We start from the raw sequence: 6942 nt of genomic DNA, 5'->3' as shown, positions 1-6942 counted from the left end.
AAAAAAAATATTTTTCTCCTAAACAAATTATTTGCATTAAACTAAAAATATATATTTGTGATTTTCCACTTTATCCCCTTTCTCCCTTCACTGTGTTGGGTTCCTTTGTTTTCTTGTTTCTTTCTTTTGTATCACAGGGTTTTCTCCTTGCTTCCGCAGAATTAGTAATTCAACATCAAGAGCTTGCATCTACTTTGTTATGGTATCATAGCTCTTCATCTTCCTTTGAAGAGCTCTGTTGTGCGCTCTATCCTCTTTTTCTTTCTATCTTCATCTTTATGTTTTCATCAGTTCTTACTTTCTGATTCTTGGTTCTTTCTTTCAGCAAGATGGCGGAGGAACGAACAACAAGGTCGATTGTGTTGAAACCTTCCTCAAACAGCTATCTCTATCTTCACCCTGGTGAGAACCCCGCGACATCTTTGGTCTCACCGGTACTCGATTCAACGAACTACCATTCTTGGAGTAGGTTCGTCATGACAACGCTGAGTGCGAATAATAAAGTAGAATTTGTCTTGGGCACCCATCCGTGTCCACCGAAGAGTGATCCTACCCATTCGGCATGGGTCAGGTGCAACAACATGGTTGTGTCATGGTTAGTGCATTCGGTCTCTCTTTCTATTAGACAAAGCGTGATTTGGATGGATATAACAGTTGATATTTGAACCAATTTAAAAACTAGATATTGCCAAGGTGATCTTTCTAGGGTTTCCGATTTGCAATTAGAAGCATCCTCTTTATGTCAGAATGATCTGTCCGTAACTGACTATTTTACGAAGCTAAGAATAATTTGGGACGGGCTAGACAATTTTCGACCTAATCCTATCTGTGTTTGTCAGCACAAGTGCTCATGTTCCGTGGCTTCTGTTATTAGCAAAAGGAAATGTGAGGATCAGGCCATGCAGTTTCTTAGAGGACTCAACGATCAATACAACAACATTCGGTCTCATGTGCTCCTCATGGAACCGGTACCACCTATTTCGAAAATCTTCTCTCTTGTGGCTCAACAAGAACGCCAATTGGCAAGTAATTTCTTGGTTACGAACATTAACCATGCTGGTACAAATCGTAATTCTGCTGTCACATGTTCTTTCTATGGAAAATTGGGTCATACTGAAAACATTTGTTTTAGGAAAGTGGGTTTTCCGAATCAAGAACATAATATTTTTAGGTTTAATGGTAATAGACTTGCTTGCACCCACTGTGGTAAGAATGGTCATACAATTGATACATGTTATAGGAAGCATGGGTTTCCCCCCGGACATAATTTTCCCAATAGTAGGACTGCCCCTTTACTTAATGTTGTTTTAGCTGACGATGTTTCCTCTGAGAATTTTGTGCAAGAACAGGGAAATGGAGACATGCGTTCTGTCTTCACAGCATAACAATGCTAAGTTCTATCTACTCTTATCAAGCAGACCGTAGCAAATAATGTTGCAAATCAGCTCCCGATGCAAGTTAATCAAGTGGGTTCTTTCACGGTTGATGACAATCATAAGGATTCTCCAAACGGTAACACTACTGTTTTAAATTTTTATACTACCATTAAAGGCTCCTGGATCTTAGATTCAGGAGCAACTGATCATGTTTGCACATGTTTATCTTATTTTACCTCATATAAAAGTATCAAACCTGTTCTCATCAGTTTACCAAATGGGCATAGTTTTTATACTAGTTATTCTGGAACTGTTGCCTTCAGTAATAGATTTTACTTAACAAATGTCTTATATGTACCTGAATTCACCTTCAATCTGATTTCTGCTTCTAAACTTGCCTCAAATTTGAACTGTCATTTGATTTTCTCATCTAAGAATTGTGTGATACAGGACAATCTAACGAAAGAGAAGATTGGTACAGTTGAGGCCAAAAATGGCCTGTATGTTTTTCATGCTTCTATTTTTCAAAGACCCATCAGAGAAATATCTGATCCTTCTTTTCATTGTGTTTCGAAAGATATCAATGTATGGCATAATAGACTGGGACATCTTTCTAATGAAAGATTGGATGTATTGAGATCTCGATACTCTTTTGTTTCTGCTAAAAAAACATATCTGTGTGATACTTGCCATAGAGCAAAACAAAGAAAACTCCCTTTTGTTTTGAGTAATTCTAATACTTCTAAAATTTTTGAGATTTTGCATATGGATATTTAGGGTCCTTGTTCTATTGTATCTATGCATGGTTTTCGGTATTTTTTAACTATTGTGGATGATTTTTTTCGTTATACTTGGACCATTCCTATGTGTACAAAATCTGAAGTTAGAACTCATATAGCTACCTTCTTATCCTATGTTGAAAATCATTTTCAAACCACTGTTAAAATTATACGTTCTGACAATGGGGCTGAATTTGCCATGACAACTTTTTTCTCTTCAAAAGGTACTATCCATAAAAAAACTTGCATAGAAACACCTGAACAAAACGGTATTGTAGAACGCAAGCATCAACATATTCTTAATGTAACACGTGCTCTTCTTTTTCAAGCTCATTTACCTCCTATCTTTTGGCACTTTGCTGTTTTAAACGCTGTTCTCCTGATTAATTGTATTCCCACTCCCTTATTACACAATATGACTCCTTATGAAAAATTGCATGGTTCTTTATATGATATTTCATCTTTGCGTGTTTTTGGTTGTCTTTGCTATTCTAGCACCATTACTTCACACAGGAAGAAGCTTGATGATAGGTCTGTTTCTGGAATCTTTCTAGGTTTTCAACCTCATACTAAAGGATATCTTTTTCTTAATCTTCAAAATCATAAAATTGAGATCTCAAGACACACAATTTTTTATGAAAATCATTTTCCATATAAATTGAAAGATGATAATACAAAGAGTCCCAACAATTTATCTTTGCCCATTCCTCAGTCTTATAATTTCAGCTATGATTTTCTGTCTGATAACCCCAATACTGTTGCTGAAATTATGTCTGATAACCCCAATACTGCTGCTGAAATTATTGTTCCAATTGAATATATGGATCACGAGCAACCAAGAAGGTCCACACGGATTCAAAGAACTCCTGCCTACCTTGAAGAATTCCATACAAATCTACCATTTGCACATGCAGTAAGTTCTAAGTATCCAATTCATAAATTTGTTTCATATCATAAATTATCCTCTAAATTTAAAAACACTATTTCTTCTTTTTCTACTTCCATTGAACCCCATAATTACGAGGATGCTGCTGAACATGAATGCTGGAAAAAGGCAATGGCAGATGAACTAGCTGCTCTACACGCCAATAACACATGGATACTGGCACCTCTTCCCTCAGGCAAAAAGGCCATTGGATGTGGTTGGGTGTACAAGGTGAAGCACAAATCAGACGGTACCATTGATCGCTACAAAGCGCGCCTCGTTGCAAAAGGCTACACACAACTTGAAGGCTTAGATTTTTTTGACACCTTCGCTCCAGTTGCAAAGCTGACTACCTTGCGTCTTCTTCTTACTCTTGTTGCTTCAAACAACTGGGCCCTCAAACAACTGGATGTTAACAACGCCTTTCTCCATGGAGACCTTCTTGAAGAAGTCTACATGAAACCACCTCCTGGAGTTGCCGTCCCCAATTCAAACATTGTCTGCAAATTACAACGTTCCCTCTATGACTTACGTCAAGCTGGCCGACAATGGTACGCAAAATTACCCCAGTTTTTACTTACTAATGGTTATGTCTTATCCTCTGCTGATCATTCACTGTTTATAAAATTGCATGACACTCACATAACTATTATTCTTGTGTATGTTGATGATATCGTACTCACTGCAAATGACACTGAGGAAATCACTCACATCACAACACTGTTGAATCAACAATTTAAGATCAAAATCTGGGTGATCTTACCTTTTTTCTGGGTCTGGAAGTTGCCCGTAGTCGTGTTGGAATACACCTTTCACAACGCAAATACACTTTGGATTTGTTACACGAGACAGGAATGCTGGATTGTGCCCCAGTCCCAACACCTATGGTTCATTCTTCAACCTTTTCCAGTAATGAAGGTGTTCCTCTCACTGATACAACATCATCCTCATATCGCAGACTTCTAGGAAGGCTCATCTATTTAAGAAACACTAGACCAGATATCGCCTTCAGTGTGAACAAACTCAGCCAATTTGTCTCAGCACCTACATCAACTCATCACCAAGCTGCCTTTCGAATTCTTAGATACCTTAAGAATGCTCCTGGACATGGCATTTTTTCTGCCAGCTACCAGCACACATCAACTCAAGGCATACAACGACTCTGATTGGGCTTCTTGTTCTGAGACAAGGAAATCTGTCACCGGCTTCTCCATCTATCTTGGTGAATCACTACTTTCTTGGAAATCCAAGAAACAACAAACCATCTCCAGAAGTTCTTCGGAGGCTAAATATAGAGCGTTGGCTTCCACCACATGCGAGATCCAGTGGCTCACTTACCTATTACAAGATCTCAAAGTGCACTTCACCCAACCTGCTATTATCTACTGTGACAATCAATCCGCAATACAAATTGCGTCTAATCAAGTGTTTCATGAACGGACGAAGCATATTGAGATCGATTGTCATCTTGTTCGGGAAAAACTCAATACTGGATTGATAAAATTACTCCCTGTCACTTCCTCCATGCAGACTGCAAACATCCGCACCAAGCTTTTACCTCCATCCACCTTCAAAGGTCTTCAATTCAAGCTGGGAATGAAGAACTTATACTCCCAGCTTGAGGGGGGGGGGGGGGGGGGGGGGGGTGATAAACTTATAATATTTTAATTCTGCTTTGTATCTTATTCTGTCATTCTTCTGTACCTTGGGCTTGTATTGGGCCGACTGGGCCGCTTCCCTTCTTCTAGATAGCACCGCACCGCTTGACCCTTTACTGCTTTTGTATACAATAGATACTCTTTGTAATTACACAATCTGATATAATAATACTTCAATATCTTTTTTCTCTTTTCACTATTCCTCTTTCACTTTATCCCCTTTCTCCCTTCACTGTGTTGGGTTCCTTTGTTTTCTTGTTTCTTTCTTTTGTATCACAGGGTTTCTCCTTGCTTCCGCAGAATTAGTAATTCAACATCAAGAGCTTGCATCTACTTTGTTAAATATGTCTTTCTAAAACACTTTGTAATGGTTAAAAATATTTATTAAAATCATTTATTGGATATCTAATGTTATCGTACACAAATTATCATTTTAAGCTTTAATCAAGAAAAAAAAATTATTTAAAAAAAATACATAAAATTAAAATCAGTATGAAAATTAAACTTTTAATTTTATAAAACAAAATAGAGTAATATCATATAAATGTGAACACATATACGATAACCTCTGTTTTTTTTTAAAGTGTGTACAACGACCTCAGATAAATTAAATGACATAGATATAAATAAATAAATATAAATTACATAACATAAATATAAATAATATATAATTCAAAATAAATAAAAAGGTTGATAAAACACCCACAAATTTATTCAAAATAATAATAAAAAAACTTTAACAGCTCTCTCATTATTCTTTTACCTTTTATTGAAGTAACATATTAGAATTTAAACAATTCTAAAAGTAATTTAAACAACTTCTCTCCTAATTTTACTTATGTCTTCTTTTTCTTTCTGATTATCCACCCTCTAAGACACAAAAATATATAATTATTTTTTAGATTTTATATATATTCAATTTTACAAAAAAAAATTATTTTTCTAGTCCATTATGAGATTACTCATTTCATCACAACATTTTTAGAATTACAACATATTAAAATGAAAAGAGTAAAAAAAGTTATACTTTATCTTAAATATGATTTATTTTATAAACATTTCCCAAACCTCTTATTATTATAGTAGAATGATGATTTTTTTTAAATCTTTATATTTTTTCAGAAAATGATATCAAGAATGTATTAAAAAGTTTGTGAATTATGCCATTGGAAATAGAAGTGCTCAAATCTATTCAATTTAAAAAAGAATAAAAACCAATATAAAGTATCGATTAAATTTGATTTTTTATCTACTTTTTTTCAACGAAAAAATTGGTTCAGATTCCAAATTGAAATTATAAATAATAACTAAACCACTTATTATATTGAAATATAATATTATATATTTAAATGTAATAAAAAACTAATAAACATATATACGCTTGTTTATTGAAAATTGTTTTAGAGTTTGATTATAATGTATTTATAATATATTTATAATTTAAGATGTCGAATAGTAATAAAGGCGTGTTATTATATCTTCTCACTTCATCTTTTTCACAAAATCACATTACCCAGTCCAGTTGGCCCATCACACTATTTTTTAAAAAATTTCAATGAAGAAATGGCCGATATATGAGGAGACATGGGCTTTTGGTTTCTGCACCCCATCAATTGAAACCTGCACCCATCATTCTTTAAAATCCCAAAATTGATCTTGAGGATTTTATTTCAGAGTGGAAGATGAAAAGAACATTCCGAAATAACCATTATAGAATATCTATTTAGGTTTCCAAAATTAAAACTGATGAGGACATTTTCGTCATTACGTAATAGTGATGGGTGAAGGTTCCAATTTGATATGGGTGCAGGAGCCGAAAGTGGAGGCAGCTGCACCCCTACATTTTTTTTGCACCCCAGTTGTCCAAAGATAAAACTGTCGTTATATAAAACTTTACATTTTTTTATTTTGGATTATGAAATTCAGTAAATTTTTGAATTGACGTTTTGGTAAAATTTCGGATTGGCATGTCCGGTAATCTTCTGGATTAGTGCTTCCGTTAGTACATGAATGAGTGTTAATCCAAAATAAAAAAATACAAAACATCCATAATTGAAAAAATCATTCTGGATCCACCAATCCGTAATTCAAAAATATGCATTCTGGATTTAGAAATCCATAATTGAAAAAAATCATTATGGATTCACCAATCCGTATTAGAAATTAGGCTTCCGAATTCAACAATCCAAAAATCAACAATTTAT

This window comes from Phaseolus vulgaris, chromosome 9 (assembly GCF_051622355.1).
Source record: "Phaseolus vulgaris cultivar YP4 chromosome 9, ASM5162235v1, whole genome shotgun sequence".
Lineage (NCBI taxonomy): Eukaryota > Viridiplantae > Streptophyta > Magnoliopsida > Fabales > Fabaceae > Phaseolus > Phaseolus vulgaris.
Note: the sequence above shows the minus strand (reverse complement) of the source record.